Source organism: Neoarius graeffei, chromosome 5 (assembly GCF_027579695.1).
Source record: "Neoarius graeffei isolate fNeoGra1 chromosome 5, fNeoGra1.pri, whole genome shotgun sequence".
Classification (NCBI taxonomy): domain Eukaryota; kingdom Metazoa; phylum Chordata; class Actinopteri; order Siluriformes; family Ariidae; genus Neoarius; species Neoarius graeffei.
Genome location: NC_083573.1, coordinates 105,997,704 through 106,014,992, shown reverse-complemented (window position 1 = coordinate 106,014,992; position 17,289 = coordinate 105,997,704).

Here is a 17,289-nt window from a genome sequence, read left to right as displayed (position 1 = left end):
GAGCAGTTGTAGTAGTAGTAGCAGTAGTAACAGGAGGAGGAGTAGTAGCAGTAGTCGCAGGAGGAGCAGTTGTAGTAGTAGTAGCAGTAGTAGTAGTCACAGGAGGAGCAGTAGTAGTAGCAGTAGTCACAGGAGGAGGAGTAGTAGCAGTAGTCGCAGGAGGAGCAGTAGTAGCAGTAGTCGCAGGAGGAGCAGTAGTAGTAGCAGTAGTCACAGGAGGAGGAGTAGTAGCAGTAGTCGCAGGAGGAGCAGTAGTAGCAGTAGTAGTAGTCACAGGAGGAGCAGTAGTAGCAGTAGTCACAGGAGGAGCAGTAGTAGTAGCAGTAGTCGCAGGAGGAGCAGTAGTAGTAGTACTCACAGGAGGAGCAGTAGTAGTAGCAGTAGTCGCAGGAGGAGCAGTAGTAGTAGTAGTCACAGGAGGAGCAGTAGTAGTAGCAGTAGTCACAGGAGGAGGAGTAGTAGCAGTAGTCACAGGAGGAGCAGTAGTAGTAGTAGTCACAGGAGGAGCAGTAGTAGTAGCAGTAGTCGCAGGAGGAGCAGTAGTAGTAGTAGTCGCAGGAGGAGCAGTAGTAGTAGTAGTAGTCACAGGAGGAGGAGTAGTAGCAGTAGTCACAGGAGGAGCAGTAGTAGTAGCAGTAGTCACAGGAGGAGGAGTAGTAGTAGCAGTAGTCACAGGAGGAGGAGGAGTAGCAGTAGTCGCAGGAGGAGCAGTAGTAGCAGTAGTAGTAGTCACAGGAGGAGCAGTAGTAGTAGTCACAGGAGGAGCAGTAGCAGTAGTCACAGGAGGAGGAGTAGTAGCAGTAGTCGCAGGAGGAGCAGTAGTAGCAGTAGTCGCAGGAGGAGCAGTAGTAGCAGTAGTAGTAGTCACAGGAGGAGCAGTAGTAGTAGTCACAGGAGGAGCAGTAGTAGTAGCAGTAGTCGCAGGAGGAGCAGTAGTAGTAGTAGTCACAGGAGGAGCAGTAGTAGTAGCAGTAGTCACAGGAGGAGGAGTAGTAGCAGTAGTCACAGGAGGAGCAGTAGTAGTAGCAGTAGTCACAGGAGGAGTAGTAGTAGCAGTAGTCGCAGGAGGAGCAGTAGTAGTAGTAGTCACAGGAGGAGCAGTAGTAGTAGCAGTAGTCACAGGAGGAGGAGTAGTAGCAGTAGTCACAGGAGGAGCAGTAGTAGTAGCAGTAGTCACAGGAGGAGTAGTAGTAGCAGTAGTCGCAGGAGGAGCAGTAGTAGTAGTAGTCACAGGAGGAGCAGTAGTAGTAGCAGTAGTCACAGGAGGAGGAGTAGTAGCAGTAGTCGCAGGAGGAGCAGTAGTAGCAGTAGTAGTAGTCACAGGAGGAGCAGTAGTAGTAGTCACAGGAGGAGCAGTAGCAGTAGTCACAGGAGGAGGAGTAGTAGCAGTAGTCGCAGGAGGAGCAGTAGTAGCAGTAGTCGCAGGAGGAGCAGTAGTAGCAGTAGTAGTAGTCACAGGAGGAGCAGTAGTAGTAGTCACAGGAGGAGCAGTAGTAGTAGCAGTAGTCACAGGAGGAGGAGTAGTAGCAGTAGTCGCAGGAGGAGGAGTAGTAGCAATAGTCACAGGAGGAGCAGTAGTAGTAGCAGTAGTCGCAGGAGGAGCAGTAGTAGTAGTAGTCACAGGAGGAGCAGTAGTAGTAGCAGTAGTCACAGGAGGAGCAGTAGTAGTAGTCACAGGAGGAGCAGTAGTAGTAGCAGTAGTCACAGGAGGAGGAGTAGTAGCAGTAGTCGCAGGAGGAGCAGTAGTAGCAGTAGTCACAGGAGGAGCAGTAGTAGCAGTAGTCGCAGGAGGAGCAGTTGTAGTAGTAGTCGCAGGAGGAGCAGTTGTAGTAGTAGTAGTAGTAGCAGTAGTAGTAGTCACAGGAGGAGCAGTAGTAGTAGCAGTAGTCACAGGAGGAGGAGGAGTAGCAGCAGTCGCAGGAGGAGCAGTAGTAGTAGTAGTCACAGGAGGAGCAGTAGTAGTAGCAGTAGTCACAGGAGGAGCAGCAATAGTAGTAGTCAGTGGTCGAGTTGTAAAATCAAACCAGGGGGGATGGTGAAATTTTTAGTCACGTGTCGACCCATCGGTCGGTCCGTCGGTGGGAAACTGGTTTGCTTTTAGGAGGGTTTGCACACAACGTAGGTCTGTGGACCTTGTTCATTTACCAGACATACAGTATTTTGTGCTGATAAAGTGTGTAGTACACACTGTGTACCCTTTTTATTGTTGTAAATAACACAATACACTGGTATTTAACTGTAAAACATGCACAGTGTGGATGTAATGTGTCATATTTAGTCAGTCTCCTGGCTGACATACCTACCACATTCTCCATATTAGCGTGAAATGCAGATGACAAATTTGAAGTGTAACTTCATAGTCATGGTAGGCTCCTTTTAAATCATTTGGTAAATAATTTATTAAAACCTCAGCAGGCAATGTAAATGAACAACTGAATCTTTTCATGTCAAGTCAATAGAATTTTTATTCAAAGCTGAACATTGGGAACATTGAGTTAAATACAGAAGTAGGTAGGTAACCAATAAGCTAAAACAAGCAACAGTAAATTGTAAATCAGCCTTACATGTTGTGACCGGCTCTCTAATGAGGCAATGAAGCCTTCAAAACTGCTAGTGTCATTTATTTTAGCCTTCCTGTCTTGAATAACACTTTTTGTTGCCTGAAGAATAACAAACGAACGTCCAGGCTGATTAAATTAATGGCCTTATACAAGAAATCAAAGCTAACATGAACCTGAGTAAGCTATCGATAGCTGGCTAGACTCCAAACTAACATTCATTATGATAGCTGTGTTGTTATCCGCCGCCCACAAATTAGGCTACATATCGGTAACTTTACAGCATGATAGCGGGCTCACAGAAAGTGTGACTGATATTCGTAACTCTTGACTTACCTCCTGAAATGTTTTTTCTTGCGATCTTAAATCCGAACTTGCTTAGGTCTTGCTGTCCACTCCGCTTGGCCATGATGCTGCAATCCGCTGCTGTCACTGATGCCGAATGAAATAAAAAATAACGGAACCCCAACTGAATGTCACCTCCTCAAACGCTTCACTTGCGCGTGCCCTCTCTCGCGGTAGCTTATTGTATGCTCAGTTTCAGCAAAGCTACGTGGAATGGCATTTCTAATTCCAATGTTAAATAGAAGTAATGTCCACATTTATTGATAAAATTGCTCAAGGGAAGGGAGGGGGGATGCCCGTTTTAGAGGGGGGATGATTTTGACCATTTTTTATTCCAGGGGGGCATCCTCCCTCAACTCGAGTACAGGTAGTAGTAGTAGTAGCAGCAACAGCAGCAGCTGCAATAGTAGCATTGGTAGCAATAGTAGCAGTAGCAGTAATAGTAGCAGCAATAGTAGCAGTAGTAGTAGTAGCAGCCATAGTAGCAGTAGCAGTAGTAGCTATAGTAGCAGTAGTATTAGTTACAACAGGAAAGAAATGAAAACTGATCTGAATGACTGAATAAATTAAATCGATAACAGAATGTGCTTTTACAATGTGGGCATCTTAAAACATTTAGAATAAAATAAAACCTTGCAATATGTCTGAGAATCCATCTTGAATTCTTAACAATTATAATGATTGATTACTTACTCAAACTAAACCCTCAGGTGAATCCTCCCATGGGTTGTAGCCGAGGTGCAGTGAGGATGACTATTGGTCATGAGAAGACTACTGATCTGATGATTGAGATGGTCAGTAGGCTCTGAGCTGCCAAAATCAACTCCTCTCATCCTCCAGTTACAGTTCTTATAACACCTCTATTTTTTTGGATAAAATTAGCACAATGCATATTGGTTATACAATGAGAGTATGTGCTTTTGTTTTTCCTAAAGTGCTGTTGGGGTCGTGCTGAAGGCAAGCTGCAAATAACTGTGATTGAATCCATAATGTCTCAAACCCCTCTTGGTTTATAGCCAATTATTCAAGGCTACCACCAATAAAAAGAAAAAAAATCAATAAACCAACATCATGTTATTTTTGGCCAGTGCTGCAAAAATTGAATACAATTTGAAATAATTAACTTTGCAAATCTTTTTATATTATTTTGTTTTCTTTGTTCACTTGATGAACCATCAAATGAGGCAGTAGTAATTTTCCGTTGTGCCTCATGAATGTTTACTAAAGCATATCTCGTTCTTTTCTTCTTCATATGCAGCTGTTCCTCATGGTCCTGTTCCAGCAGAGCAAATATTCTAGGGCTTTTTTGTTGTTGTACAATATTATTGCAGAGAGGAGAAATATGCAATTTCATATCATCATCATCAACAACAACAACAACGAATCTGTATATTCTCTATCCAGAATCTCATCGTCTTTGTGTTTTGTTAATCCTATGGGGAAATCGTTGTTAATGGCATCTTGCACTTTTCTACAATGGCTTACATTCCAACAGTAGCGTCACATTCCAAGAACTGAACCATAACCACTCTACTGGGACTTGACCTTCAACCGATGACCTCATCAAGGTACATGGAGGTAGAAGGGTTTTTAAAATGGAACATAAAGCATGGCAGGTCCAAGCCAAATAAGAATATTCCAGAAAAATTCTGTATCTATATAAAGAAATAAAGTCAAGCCAAGTCGAAGTCCCTCTCACACCAGAATCTGGTCTTCCCAGGAAGTCTTCTGTCCCAGTACTAACCAACTCTTTAAGGGGTATAGGTGCGGTGCCGATCTCCATTTCGATAGCCCTCGGCCTCTGGCCTATACAGCTAGGTTTACAGTGGGGGGGCTAGTCTTCTGGTAACTGCAAGAGTTTGATTCAAACAGAATTTAAGTACCATAACATTTAAGGAAACATCCATAAATTATCTTAACCACTTTAATTTGAACTAATCTGTGCAAGTTTTCAAAGGTTAGACTTGAATTACTTAGTTGTCTTGACTAATTGAGACTTTTTCTGAGTTGAAACAAAGATAATCCTCAAATTGAGTTAACTTGCAATTTCAAGGCAGCAGGTGAACTTGCATTTCCAATATAAACCAATTTGAAATGTTTTACAGTGTATGGACATGCATACAAAAAATAATAAATAAACAGCATACGCAATCTTCACATTGTCCTCAGTCTTCTGTACAGTCATGGTCACTGTTAGTGTTGGGTCAGAAGCCACTCACTGCAACACAAGCAGACTATAAATAAACATCATTAACTATACAGAGGTGTAACCACTCACTCATTACCTGCTCTTTCTCTGCAAATCCTGGTGCTCCTATTCAAAAGCAAGCACCTGACCACAGACTCGTGAACATATAAGTCTTTTGTTTCATAAGATGGATTCTATGATGGATGGATCTACACAGATCTTCTTCATCTCTATATTATCAGCATGGTGAGAAGGAAATTGGCCACATCGGATACATCTGGAAGAATTGATTCAGACTCAAGTCTGCTTCACTGTGACAGATCCAACACGTGGATGCAACTTCAGATAGCAGAACAAGGTCACATATTCTGATGGAATTGTAATGAACATGTACATAATCATAAGGGTTAATTTGAAGGGTTAACCCACTTCAAATACTGATGCTTCTAAACCAAGGGCTGCTTCTACCCTGTTAAAGTCATGGCAAATATATTTCAGAGGTACACTAAATGGGTAGTGTATGTTTCCTTAAGGGTGGCATGGTGGTGTACTGGTTAGCACTGTCGCCTCACAGCAAGAAGGTTCTGGGTTTGAGCCAAGTGGCTGATGGGGTCCTTCCTGTGTGGAGTTTGCATGTTCTCCCCGTGTCCGTGTGGGTTTCCTCCGGGTGCTCCGGTTTCCCCCACAGTCCAAAGACATGCAGGTTAGGATAATTGGTGACTCTAAATTGACCATAGGTGTGAATGTGAGTGTGAATGGTTGTTTATGTCTATGCATAAGCCCTGCGATGATCTGGCCACTTGTCCAGGGTGTACCCTGCCTCTCACCCATAGTCAGCTGGGATAGGCTCCAGCTTGCCCACGACCCTGCACAGGATAAGTGGTTACAGATAATGGATGGAACAGCCATCAGGAACTCAGTCTTCTGCTTTGTGCTTTTATTATCACATTTATTTTTTTAGTTTGCACTAGCAGCACTGTGAAGGATACTTCTGGACTGAATTACATTGCTATGACTTTTGGTGCTGATCCGGATCACCAAACTGGAATGATGCATGAAAAATGGGATTTTTTTTCAATCACTTATAACTCTGTGAATTTTCATGATTTTTGTTTTCTATTTATTTATTTATTTATTTATTTAGTTAGTTAGTTAGTTAGTTAGTTAGTTAGTTAGTTAGTTAGTTAGTTCAGGGAGGCAGGATGCAACTTTTCCTTGACTTTCAATTGACAAAGTTCAGCTAGCACAAATTACTGTGACTTTAGTCACAGTCTCTATCTAGTTTCCTTTTGGTCCTGTATTTGCTTGTAATATCATTATGATGATATGACAACAACTTTTGCTTCACCTGAAATAAAGATACCAAAACTCACATGCTGCCAAACAGTTTTCTGTTCTGCAGTAATCAAAACAACACATGCCCTCAATGTAGTGATTTTTTCTTTGATTTAATTCCAATAAAACTTTTGATCATCTCATCTCATCATCTCTAGCCACTTTATCCTGTTCTACAGGGTCGCAGGCAAGCTGGAGCCTATCCCAGCTGACTACGGGCGAAAGGCGGGGTACACCCTGGACAAGTCGCCAGCTCATCACAGGGCTGACACATAGACACAGACAACCATTCACACTCACATTCACACCTACGCTCAATTTAGAGTCACCAGTTAACCTAACCTGCATGTCTTTGGACTGTGGGGGAAACCGGAGCACCCGGAGGAAACCCACGCGGACACGGGGAGAACATGCAAACTCCGCACAGAAAGGCCCTCGCCGGCCGCAAGGCTCGAACCCAGACCTTCTTGCTTTGAGGCGACAGCGCTAACCACTACACCACCGTGCTGCCCACTTTTGATCATTGTAAACTATTTAATCTTTCATTTCAAATAAATGTTTACTAAACTTTGGAAAAAGGCTGTAGAGTTGTCACGGTTCCTCCAAAGCTGCAAAAAGGAAAAACAAAACTATTTTGAATCCTATTAATATTTTTCTCTTATAAACATGAACTTATGGTATGTGTCAGTAGACCTTTATTTTGCCATTCTGCAGACAGCAGTCACTGTCAGATCTAGTTGGAAATTTTACTGAGACCTCACAACTCTGATTATAATTTTGACCCCAACTTTATAGACCAAGGGAAATCACAGCATGGTGGTGTAGTGGTTAGCATGGTTGCCTCATAGCAAGAAGGTTCCGGGTTCGAGCCCAGCAGCCGGCGAGGGCCTTTCTGTGTGGAGTTTGCATGTTCTCCCTGTGTCTGTGTGGGTTTCCTCCGGGTGCTCCGGTTTCCCCCACAATCCAAAGACATGCAGTTAGGTTGATGTGGGGTGGCCTTGAACCCCTGACGGCGCTCTGGTGTGGCTGTGTGTGTTCACTGCTTCAGATGGGTTAAATGCAGAGGATGAATTTCACTGTGGTTGAAGTGTGCATGTGACGATTAAAGGTTTCTTAGTTTTTTTTCTTCTTAGGTTTCTTAGAATACATTTGCAAAGCACACACACTCATGCACTCGTACATAAACACACTCAAGCACACAAATAGGACTGACTGGATTTGTAAAAGAAATGTTGAATTTTTTTAAACTCATTTTCTCTCATAATATGATTACAGCTATACAGTTTGCAAAGCCAGTGAAATTTTGTTGTTTATGCCACTCTTTGGTACTTTTAATTTTAACACTTTAACCTGATTAAATTTATAATGCTTAAAATCAAGTAACCTGGTTCAACATTGACAAAGTCGAGCATTCCAGTCTTTGGTCACTTAAGGTTTTTAACACAATTTAAGTGCTTTAGAAACAGTTTTATGTGACCTGCATGAAGATGGAAGGCTAACTTGAATACAACACAACTTTTGAGAAAGCAATGCAATAAATTGTATTTGTTAAGAATGCAGTTTTCTGAAAAATCAGAAAGTTATTCATCCATTATCTGTAGCCGCTTATCCTGTACAGGGTCGCAGGCAAGCTGGAGCCTATCCCAGCTGACTATGGGCAAGAGGCGGGCTGCACCCTGGTCAAGTCATCACAGGGCTGACACATAGAGACAAATAACCATTCACACTCACATTCACACCTACGGTCAATTTAGAGTCACCAGTTAACCTAACCTGCATGTCTTTGGACTGTGGGGGAAATCAGAGCACCCAGAGGAAACCCATGCGGACACGGGGAGAACATGCAAACTCCACACAGAAAGGCCCGCATCGGCCACTGGGCTCAAACCCGGACCTTCTTGCTGTGAGGCAACAGTGCTAACCACTATGCCACTTCAGAAAATTATTTTTAAAGTTATTTGCCTGTGGGTAATAGCCTGACATGAGACTCACTGAGACCCCCAGCTTCTCCAGAAAGCTCTTCCAGCATCATGAGGTAAACTGCACACCTTGATCACTCATAATATCCTCAGGGATACTGAAGTAAAATAACATGATTAAATATGAGCTCTGGCATCTCAAAGGCAGCAGGCAGGCTGGGCAATAGTACTAGGTGCAGGGACGATTATTATTATTATTATTATTATTAAGTTGGGGCGGCACGGTGGTGTAGTGGTTAGCGCTGTCACCTTACAGCAAGAAGGTCCGGGTTCGAGCCCCATGGCTGGCAAGGGCCTTTCTGTGCAGAGTTTTCATGTTCTCCCCATATCTGTGTGGGTTTCCTCCGGGTGCTCCGGTTTCCCCCACAGTCCAAAGACATGCAGGTTAGGTTAACTGGTGACTCTAAATTGACCGTAGGTGTGAATGTGAGTGTGAATGGTTGTCTGTGTCTATGTGTCAGCCCTGTGATGACCTGGTGACTTGTCCAGGGTGTACCCCGCCTTTCGCCTGTAGTCAGCTGGGATAGGCTCCAGCTTGCCTGCAACCCTGTAGAACAGGATAAAGTGGCCACAGATAATGAGATGAGATTATTAAGTTGAATTGATATAGCACCTTTCTCATACCCAAGGTTGCTTTACAATCAGGAAAAAAAAAACGTACACCAAAAGAAGGTTATGATGTCATTCCAATGGTGTATCTGCTACAGTCCCACACTGCCTGCACAGCTGTCATGACACTGCCAGGCAACACCACTTGGAACACTGCGCCATGGATCCACCAAGCAAGCACAGAAGCACCACCACGCAAAGTGCTGTTATGTCCTAAACCACCTGTACAGCCACCACAACGCCCCTGAGCAACATCACTCGGAGCACCGCGCCAAGCACAAAAGCACCGGCGCACAGAGTGCTGGACAACCCCAATATTAAAAGAGCAATGAGCTCACTGCAGTCCATAGCGAGATGCACAGGCATCACCAATGGTGGACTAAGGCCTGAAGGGAACCAAAACCCAAACCTGGGTCCAGAAGTACACCACAATTGGCGGACAAAACATTCAAACAAAAAACAAACATCAAACTACGCAAACACAAAAAAAGAAAAACAAAAAGGAAAATAAAATAAAAAGCTCCAGTGAGAAGCGGCAGCCAGACTGCGCACAGCATACTCTCAACCGGAAATGGAAATGGAACTAAGAAAAGTAGGGGGGAAAAGGCCCATGATGAACATAATGATGGTGCTGCCCTTGGATTTGGGGAGGTCAGTGAGAAAATTCAAATTTTGTGTCTCACATATACAATCATATGTAGTACAACATGCAATGAAATGATTAGTGCGATGCTCTGTAAGTAGGAAACATAGTTAAAAAAAGGAAAATAAGTAGTAAAAAGGAGTAAAATATAATGTAATCATAAAGAATAATTCTAAATAAAAATAAAATGTGATAGAATATTCTGCATAATATATACAGAATATGTATAAACATATATTGCACCAAAGAAAATGCACTTGCAACTGAAATATACAGTGGTGCTTGAAAGTTTGTGAACCCTTCAGAATTTTCTATATTTCTGCATAAATATGACCTAAAACATCATCAGATTTTCACACAAGCCCTAAAAGTAGATAAAGAGAACCCAGTTAAACAAATGAGACAAAAATATTATACTTGGTCATTTATTTATTGAGGAAAATGATCCAATATTACATACCTGTGAGTGGCAAAAGTATGTGAACCCTTGCTTTCAGTATCAGGTGTGACCCTCTTGTGCAGCAATAACTGCAACTAAACGTTTCCAGTAACTGCTGATCAGTCCTGCACACCGGCTTGGAGGAATTTTAGCCCATTCCTCTGTATAGAACAGCTTCAACTCTGGGATGTTGGTGGGTTTCCTCACATGAACTGCTCGCTTCAGGTCCTTCCACAACATTTCGATTGGATTAAGGTCAGGACTTTGACTTGGCCATTCCAAAACATTAACTTTATCCTTCTTTAACCATTCTTTGGTAGAACGACTTGCGTGCTTAGGGTCGTTGGTTTTGCTGCATGACCCACCTTCTCTTGAGATTCAGTTCATGGACAGATGTCCGAATATTTTCCTTTAGAATTTGCTGGTATAATTCAGAATTCATTGTTCCATCAATGATGGCAAGCCATCCTGGCCCAAATGCAGCAAAACAGGCCCAAAACATGAAACTACCACCACCACGTTTCACAGATGGGATAAGGTTCTTATGCTGGAATGCAGTGTTTTCCTTTCTCCAAATATAACGCTTCTCATTTAAACCAAAAAGTTCTATTTTTGTCTCATCTGTCCACAAAACATTTTTTTTCCAATAACATTCTGGCTTGTTTACATGATCTTTAGCAAACTGCAGATGAACAGCAATGTCCTTTTTGGAGAGCAGTGGCTTTCTCCTTGCAATCCTGTCATGCACACCATTGTTGTTCAGTGTTCTCCTGATGGTGGACTAATGAACATTAACATTAGCCAATATGAGAGAGGCCTTCAGTTGCTTAGAAGTTATCCTGGGGTCCTTTGGGACCTCGCAGACTATTACATGCCTTGCTCTTGGAGTGATCTTTGTTGGTCGACCACTCCTGGGGAGGGTAACAATGGTCTTGAATTTCCTCCATTTGTACATAATCTGTCTGACTGTGGATTGGTGGAGTCCAAACTCTTTAGAGATGGTTTTGTAACCTTTTCCAGCCTGATGAGCATCAACAACGCTTTTTCTGAGGTCCTCAGAAATCTCCTTTGTTTGTGCCATGATACACTTCCACAAACATGTGTTGTGAAGATCAGACTTTGATAAATTCCTGTTCTTTAAATAAAACAGGGTGCCCACTCACACCTGATTGTCATCCCACTGATTGAAAACACCGGACTCTAATTTCTCGCCTCGTCTCGTCTCGTCTCGTCTTCTTCCGCTTTATCCGGGACCGGGTCGCGGAGGCAGCAGTCTAAGCAGGGAAGCCCAAACTTCCCTTTCCCCAGACACCTCGGCCAGCTCCTCGGGAAGAACACCAAGGCATTCCCAGGCCAGCCGAGAGACATAGTCCCTCCAGCGTGTCCTGGGTCCTCCCCAGGGCCTCCTCCTGCGGGGACATGCCTGGAACACCTCCCCAGGGAGGCGTCCAGGAGGCATCCGAAAGAGATGCCCGAGCCACCTCAGCTGATTCCTCTCGATGTGGAGGAGCAGCGGCTCTACTCCAAGCTCCTCCTGAGTGACTGTGCTTCTCACCCTATCTCTAAGGGAGCGCCCAGCCACCCTGCGACGGAAACTCATTTCAGCTGCTTATATCTGCGATCTTGTTCTTTCGGTCATTACCCAAAGCTCATGAAACTAGGTGAGAATCGGAACGTTGATCGACCAGTAAATCGAGAGCTTTGCCTTTTGGCTCAGCTCCTTCTTCACCACGATGGAATGGTAAAGCGACCGCATCACTGCGGAGGCTGCACTGATCCGCCTGTTGATCTCACACTCTATCCTTCCCTCACTTGTGAACAAGATCCCTAGATACTTAAACTCCTCCACTCGAGGCAGGACTTCTCTACCAACCTGGAGAGGGCAGGCCACCCTTTTCTGGTCGAGAACCATGGCCTCGGACTTGGAGGTGCTGATTCTCATCCCAGCCGCTTCACACTCGACTGCAAACCACCCCAATGCATGCTGAAGGTCCTGGTTTGAAGAAGCCAACAGGACAACATCATCCGCAAAAAGCAGAGATGAAATCCTGTGGTTCCCAAACGGGATTCCTTCCGGCCCCTGGCTGCACCTAGAGATTCTGTCCATAAAAATTATGAACAGAACCGGTGACAAAGGGCAAGCCTGCCAGAGTCCAACATGCACTGGGAACAGGTCTGACTGACTGCCGGCAATGTGAACCAGACTCCTGCTCTGTTCGTACAGGGACCAGACAGCCCTTAGCAAAGAGCCCCAAACCCCATACTCCCGAAGCACCCCCCACGGAATACCATGAGGGACACGGTCGAATACCTTCTCCAGATCCACAAAGCACATGTGGACTGGTTGGGCAAACTCCCATGAACCCTCGAGCACCCTATGAAGGGTATAGAGCTGGTCCAGTGTTCCATGACCAGGATGAAAACTGCATTGTTCCTCCTGGATCCAAGGTTCGACTATTGGTCAAATTCTCCTCTCCAGTACCCTGGAGTAAACCTTCCCGGGGAGGCTGAGAAGTGTGATTCCCCTATAATTGGAGCACACTCTCCGGTCCCCTTTCTTAAAAAGAGGGACCACCACCCCAGTCTGCCACTCCAGAGGCACTGTCCCTGACCGCCACATGATGTTGCAGAGGCGTGTCAGCCAAGACAGCCCCACAACATCCAGAGACTTGAAATACTCAGGGCGGATCTCATCCACCCCCGGTGCCTTGCCACCGAGGAGCTTGCAAACCACCTCAGTGACTTTGGCTTTGGTAATGGATGAGTCCACCTCTGAGTCATCAGCCTCCGCTTCCTCAATGTAAGATGTGATGGTGGAATTGAAGAGATCCTCGAAGTATTCCTTCCACCACCCGACAATGTCCCCAGTCGAGGTCAACAGCTCCCCACCCGCACTGTAAACAGTGTTGGCAGAGTACTGCTTCCCCCTTCTGTGGCACCGGACAGTTTGCCAGAATTTCTTTGAGGCCGACCGATAGTCCTCCTCCATGGCCTCAACGAACTCCTCCCAGTTCCAAGTTTTTGCCTCTGCAACTACCCGAGCTGTGGCACGCCTGGCCTGCCAATACCCGTCAGCTGCCTCAGGAGTCCTGGAGGCCAACATGGCCCGATAGGACTCGTTCTTCAGCTTGACGGCATCCCTTACTTCCGGTGTCCACCACCGGGTTCAGGGATTGCCGCCACGACAGGCACCAGAGACCTTGCGGCCACAGCTCCAAACAGCCGCGTCTACAATGGAGGTAGAGAACATGGTCCACTCAGACTCAATGTCCCCCGCCTCCCTTGGAAGCTGGGAGAAGTTCTCCTGGAGGTGGGAGTTAAAGACCTCCCCGACAGAGTGCTCGGCCAGATGTTCCCAGCAGACCCTCACCATACGTTTGGGCCTGCCAGGTCTGTCCGGCTTCCTCCTCCACCAGCGGCTCCAACTCACCACCAGGTGGTGATCAGTTGACAGCTCAGCCCCTCTCTTCACCCGAGTGTCCAAGACATAGGGCCGGAGATCAGATGAAACGACAACAAAGTCAATCATCGACCTCCGACCTAAGGTGTCCTGGTGCCACATGCACTTATGGACACTCCTATGCTCGAACATGGTGTTTGTTATGGACAAACCGTGACTAGCACAGAAGTCCAATAACAAAACACTACTCGGGTTCAGATCGGGGAGGCCGTTCCTCCCAATCATGCCAGGTGTCACTGTCGTTGCCCACGTGAGTGTTGAAGTCCCCCAGTAGAACAATGGAGTCCCCAGTCTGAGCACCTCTCAGTACCTCTCCCAGGGACTCCAAGAAGGCTGGATACTCTATACTGCTATTTGGTCCATAGGCACAAACAGCAGCAAGAGCCCTCTCCCCGATCCGAAGGCGCAGACAGGTGACCCTCTCGTTCACTGGGGTAAACTCCAACACATGGTGGCTGAGCTGGGGAGCTATAAGCAAGCCCACAGCAGCCTGCTGCCACTCACCATGGGTGACTCCAGATAAGTGGAGAGTCCAGCCCCTCTCGAGGACCTGGGTTCCAGAGCCCAAGCTGTGCGCGGAAGTGAGCCCAACTATCTCTAGCCGGTACCTCTCAACCTCCTGCACAAGCGCAGGCTCTTTCCCCCCCAGAGAAGTGACATTCCATGTCCCAACAGCTAGCCGCTGTGTTCGGGGATCAGGTTGTCGAGGCCCCTGCCTTCAACTGCCACCCAATCCACACTGCACCGGCCCCCTACGGCTACCTCTGTGGATGGTGAACCCACAGGAGGTCGGGCCCATGTCACTGCTTCAGGCTGAGCCCGGCCGGGCCCCATGGGCAACGGCCCGGCCACCAAGCGCTCGCATACGAGCCCCAACCCTGGGTCTGGCTCCAGGGTGGGGCCCCAGCTATGCCATACCAGGCGATGTCACGGTCCTTGATCTTTTATTATCCACAAGGGTTTTGGTGTACTGCTCTTGGTCTGGCCTGTCACCTAGGACCTGTCTGCCTTGGGAGACCCTCACAAGGGCGTAATGCCCCCAACAACATAGCTCCTAGGATCATTCAAGCACACAAACCCCTCCACCACAATAAGGTGGCAGTTCTAGGAGGGGATTTATTGCACTGTAATAAATAAAATTGCATGAAGAGGTACAACTGCAGTGGAAAGGTCCTGCATATATTGCACTGGAGTGAGATGAAATTGCATGAAGAGGTGTAAGAGATGAGGGGAAATGAGGGTGAAACAGTGGCGAGTCCAAGTTATTGTCAGATATTGTCCTGGTTAAGAGCCCAAATGGCTTGAGGGAAGAAGCTCTTCTTCATTCTCTCCATGTTGGCCTTAAGGGAGTGAAAGCACTTCGCTGACCTCAACAGAGAGAAGAGTCCATGGTTGGGATGGTTGAGGTCCTTCATTATCTTCCTGGCTTTGGTCTGTCACCACTTGGTGTAGATAGATTGCAGGTTAGGGAGCTCGGTGTGGATGATGCACTCAGCTGATCACACCACTCTCTGGAGGGCCCATCTGTCCTGCTTGGTGCTGCTGCCAAACCAGGTGGAGATATTTCCCATCAGGATGTTCTCAGTGGAACAGGAGTAAAAGTTCCTCAGCCCCCTTGGTGGAAGACGCAAGTCTCTGAGACGTCTTTGATTGAAAAGACACTGGTAGGCCTTCTTAACCAGGGCAATGATGTGGCAGAATCATGACAGGTCTTGCATGATATGAACACCCAGGTACCAAAAATTATCCACTTGGGTCCCATTGATGTAGAGGCGATTGCAGTTCCTCCCCAGCTTTGCACAGAAGTCCACAATCAGGTCCTTTGTCTTGCTGACGTTTAGGAGGAGGTTGTTGTCCTGGCACCAGATCTCCAGGTTTCTGATCTCCTCCAGGTAGTCTACCTCATTGAAGAATAGAAGAAGAAACCTTTATTTGTCACATGCACACTTCAAGCACAGTGAGATTCATCCTCTGCATTTAACCCATCTGTTGCAGTGAACACACGCGCACACACACCCAGAGCAGTGGGTGGCCATACTACAGCGCCCGAGGAGCAGTCAGGGGTTAGGTACCTTGCTCAAGGGCACCTCAGCCCAAGGCCACCCCATGTTAACCTAACTGCATGTCTTTGAACTGTGGGGGAAACCGGAGCACCCAGAGGAAACCCACGCAGACACAGGGAGAACATGCAAACTCCACACAGAAAGGCCCCTGCTGGCTGCTGGGCTCAAACCCAGAACCTTCTTGCTGTGAGGCGACAGTGCTAACCACTACACCACTGTGTCGCCAATGAGCTCAGGCCTACCACAACAGTGTCCTCAGCAAACTTGATCATGGTGGTGGAGTCTGATGAGACCTTGTCTGCTGCACTCATTGATTAGGCGAAGTAATCTCAAGGCATTTTCATTTTTAAATTGTCTCTTAATTTTATATCATGTACAACCCCGATTCCAAAAAAGTTGGGACAAAGTACAAATTGTAAATAAATACGGAATGCAATGATGTGGAAATTTCAAAATTCCATATTTTATTCAGAATAGAACATAGATGACATATCAAATGTTTAAACTGAGAAAATGTATCATTTAAAGAGAAAAATTAGATGATTTTAAATTTCATGACAACAACACATCTCAAAAAAGTTGGGACAAGGCCATGTTTACCACTGTGAGACATCCCCTTTTCTCTTTACAACAGTCTGTAAACGTCTGGGGACTGAGGAGACAAGTTGCTCAAGTTTAGGGATAGGAATGTTAACCCATTCTTGTCTAATGTACGATTCTAGTTGCTCAACTGTCTTAGGACTTTTTTGTTGTATCTTCCGTTTTATGATGCACCAAATGTTTTCTATGGGTGAAAGATCTGGACTGCAGGCTGGCCAGTTCAGTACCCGGACCCTTCTTCTACGCAGCCATGATGCTGTAATTGATGCAGTATGTGGTTTGGCATTGTCATGTTGGAAAATGCAAGGTCTTCCCTGAAAGAGACGTCGTCTGGATGGGAGCATATGTTGCTCTAGAACCTGGATATACCTTTCAGCATTGATGGTGTCTTTCCAGATGTGTAAGCTGCCCATGCCACACGCACTAATGCAACCCCATACCATCATAGATGCAGGCTTCTGAACTGAGCGCTGATAACAACTTGGGTCGTCCTTCTCCTCTTTAGTCCGAATGACACGGCGTCCCTTATTTCCATAAAGAACTTCAAATTTTGATTTGTCTGACCACAGAACAGTTTTCCACTTTGCCACAGTCCATTTTAAATGAGCCTTGGCCCAGAGAAGACATCTTCGCTTCTGGATCATGTTTAAATACAGCTTCTTCTTTGAACTATAGAGTTTTAGCTGGCAACGGCGGATGGCACGGTGAATTGTGCTCACAGATAATGTTCTCTGGAAATATTCCTGAGCCCATTTTGTGATTTCCAGTACAGAATCATGCCTGTATGTGATGCAGTGCCGTCTAAGGGCCCGAAGATCACGGGCACCCAGTATGGTTTTCCGGCCTTGACCCTTAAGCACAGAGATTCTTCCAGATTCTCTGAATCTTTTGATGATATTATGCACTGTAGATGATGATATGTTCAAACTCTTTGCAATTTTACACTGTCGAACTCCTTTCTGATATTGCTCCACTATTTGTCGGTGCAGAATTAGGGGGATTGGTGATCCTCTTCCCATCTTTACTTCTGAGAGCCGCTGCCAATCCAAGATGCTCTTTTTATACCCAGT